At 41.0% G+C, this 3498-nt stretch overlaps 1 non-coding gene across 1 annotated transcript; it reads left to right on the forward strand.

Moving 5' to 3' along the window:
• The first annotated feature begins 287 nt into the window (after positions 1 to 287).
• trnac-gca (transfer RNA cysteine (anticodon GCA)) lies at positions 288 to 359 on the forward strand. Its single transcript has one exon. It is a non-coding gene; the product is annotated as a tRNA-Cys (tRNA).
• Positions 360 to 3498: the final 3139 nt, after the last annotated feature.

A 3498-nucleotide genomic window follows, 5' to 3' on the forward strand; every position in this document is an offset into this window, starting at 1 on the left:
GGAGAGAGACTCTGGTGGGAAAGTGCTGAGGTTTCACTTCAAGAGTGTTGTGTGGGTGTTATATGTATTGTGTCATTTGTCTTTTCTTTTTTTCTCTTTTTCAGAAGATCAGGGTGACTTGTGGATTTAGATGCTCACAGCCTGAGTGAAAAGGTTACAGTTTAAAATGTGAACCAACTGGAACAATGTTAAGTTAAAAAAAGACTGTCAGTTTCCCACAGACTGCAATCGGATGAAGCGTTCTGCTTTGTGATTTGTCATTGTCATTTTGTCATAGTTGACTGTATGGGGGTATAGCTCAGTGGTAGAGCAATTGACTGCAGATCAAAAGGTCTTTGGTTCAAAGCCAGATGCCCCCTTCCTCTTAAGTATAAAAGACTCACTGCACAGGACAGTATTTGACAAATAGGTGTTCAGTTGAAAAGGCATTTCAAGACTCACTAGGTGGACAAGTTCATGTTATTGAGGATCTTACGGAAAAAAAAAAAAGCTGGTTTAAAAGTAGATCTCCCAGAGAGAACTCACCCAAGAATGTGCAGACTGCTTGGGATTCTCTTGCTGTGAGGCAACAGCGCTAACCACAGAGCCGCTCTAAACCAGTGATGCCAGCTGACAGAGGAGTGGTGCACCAATACATTATTAGCATCTGAATCCAGCTTGTATGGAAGACTTTTATGATTCCCTCTTTCCGGTGGCTTTGTGACCAAATAAAAACTCCCTTTTGATCTCACACTTGCAGAGGCTCCTGTCATTCGATCTGTTAACCAAACCTCTGCTACCTCTTTTTCCAGGCCTTTGGATTTTGTGGAGACCTCGTCCAGGCTAAAAGGAAACTACCACTGAACAGTTGTCATTGGGGAAAGCTTAATATCTCTAAGATGTCCTGATCCCCTGAGCTTTTTTCACAATATTCACCTCTGATACCACAATACCTCACACGGCGCAACGGCAGATGCTCGGTCATTTCTGCATTATTCTACATCTGTTGCTGTTTATGACTTTTAATGAATGTTTACTCTGCAGCCGAAAGTCTATTAACAGCTAGAAAGAATAAACACCCTGCTTTCAATTTCACAGTCTACAAGGAATCAGTCTTTTACGTGTTGTTTTTAAGACTCGTGAGGATTTTCGTTCATGTTTCTGTAATGCAGAGCAGCAAAGTTCAGGCTTTTTGTTTACTGGGAGTGAACTCTACAGGGAGGAGGGTGATATACAGCAACATGAGGGACTGGGCAAATTAAGGAGCCATGACAATGAAAAGCAGATGTGACTGCTGGGCAGTGAAATGACTTCACTGCCATGTGAAAACATTAGACAGTGCAGCAAATACCAGTTAATTGTTGAAGACACTTGCACCGGTAGCTGGTTGAAATCATCTAATTTAATGCATGTAGGTGACTTTTTTTTTCTCTGCATATCTCAGCCTCACAAACTTTGTTTTTATGACTGGCTAATACCCCTAAAGTAGTATTTACATAACTTTGGGGGGGAAAGTAGCTTTTTTTACCCCGTTAGATAACACTAGTGGAAACTTCAGAAGTTTTTCCTCTGTAAAATGAGTAAATTTGCATAACTTAATATAGACAAATGCATCAGAAGTAAAATGTTGTTCTTTTGATTGCTTTGTTGGAATCCAAGGGTTGTCGTTTTCTCATTATTTTTTCAGCGTTGTAAGCTCTTTTAGTTTCATGATCTGATAATAGCTATTAATATCAGGGAGCTGGTGTTAACTGATAGCTGGATGGCTCGGTATTAAAGGATGAAGCTTGCAGTAATAAGGCCAAGTACGGGTTGCCACATGGCATGGTTTGAACATGCCACCTGTCAGGAAATCCTGCATGATTATGGATCCCACAAACACACACTTTCCTCCCAGACTGGCCATCGTGGTCAGCGGAGGGAATCTGTTCTGTTTTTGACTGGGATTAATTCCTGGCACCGTCACTGGTTCAGCTCCAGCCGGGAAACAAGAGCAGCTTCCATCCCACAGGGCAGCGGTTTATCTCCTGTTGTGGGTCCAACTGGGCTGATCCTCTCATATTAAATGGATTAGCGGAGGCCTTATTCTACTGTCAGTAGGATTGTAGAATTTGGGCTTTTTTCCCTCCCAAAAAGTAAAAAAAAAAACAGTGAATTTGAATCATGTATTTATAAAATCTGATTTGTGTGCTTTTCTTTGAGGTATTTCTGCAGACTAGTGTCAGAAACATGATTTTCACCTGATCTCCCTAAGTACCAGTCATGTTTAACCCGCGTTTAGTCGTGTTTAGTCCGTGGGAAACTGCAGCATTAGTGCTGCTTACAAGCCTTTTGATTCCCCGTGGGAGACATCATGACAGAAGCAGGTTACTTTGGCGCCCAAATGCTGCATGGCATGACTGCAATCAAACAGATCATATTATGCAAATTTAGGAAAAACTCACATCAAGGCTGATCGACAGATGCTCACCAAACACTGTGCGCAATCACAACTTTACATCTCTTTTATGATGCCCACTGCACAATTTTTATCAACCTACTGTCCACTTTCTGGAAGATTGCATTTTAACAACAGATAGCCTGCTGCTAGATCTCTGCCAGTCTTCAAGCAGATTCATGAAAGGTGCACCTCCCTGTCTGTAGTCTTTTATATTAATCTCCTTCAGGCAGCCGACTGAATCAGCCTCACGGGTTTCCATACAGGCGCCACTCTGATCACACAGTTTAATAGGAGGCGATGTCTGACCGAGCTGAGATCAAGCTAGCCACAAACAGCCCTGACCCTGGAACACAATGCCTGGAAGTCAAGAACCAGGCTCTGTCAGCCTATTTCAGGCCAACAATGTTAACATGATCTTTACAGTGTTCTTGCTGTAATGAGGAATTTGTGTCACTTGACAAAAAAGGCAGATAGTGGGTGTATTGTTTTGTTTTTTTTGCCCTTGTCAATGTCATTTAGTTTTGCTTTGTTTGCTAAAAGTTCCCCATCCACTGAAATATGGTTTTTAAATTAGTATTTCACTTTTTGACCTTCAATGTTCAAAATGATGTATGCACAGCATTTAAGGGTTGGATTATAAGAACTGCCAAAACTGAGAAGCCCAAAGACTCCAGTGGAATGGATTTTCAGCAGAATAGGGAACATCTTGTGATACTCCATATGCAGCCAAGCTTTAAATATCCCCTGTTTTTCAGTGATTTTGACCACTGAAATTGGATCTTTTGTTTTTCTTAAATAGTTAGTCATAAACACTAGACTCTTACAAGCAAAGGGTGGAGAGAGAGAGAGATCAAAAAAGAAAAGTAGGCAAAAACAGGAAGAAGAAAAAAGTTTTTCAGAAGTTTTAGGAATCTTTACTTGGCCACACTGAGCTAAAGTTTCCTTTGAAGACCTTGAAGGTTGGAGTCTGAAACGATGCTCATCAAAATCTAACATGGTCGAAACTTCCAAATGCATCAGTGTAATTCAGTTCAACTCAAGTGCATCTGCAACTACATAAAAGAAAATTTGACAGTATA

This window comes from Pelmatolapia mariae, linkage group LG4, assembly GCF_036321145.2.
Source record: "Pelmatolapia mariae isolate MD_Pm_ZW linkage group LG4, Pm_UMD_F_2, whole genome shotgun sequence".
NCBI classification, from domain to species: Eukaryota; Metazoa; Chordata; class Actinopteri; order Cichliformes; family Cichlidae; genus Pelmatolapia; species Pelmatolapia mariae.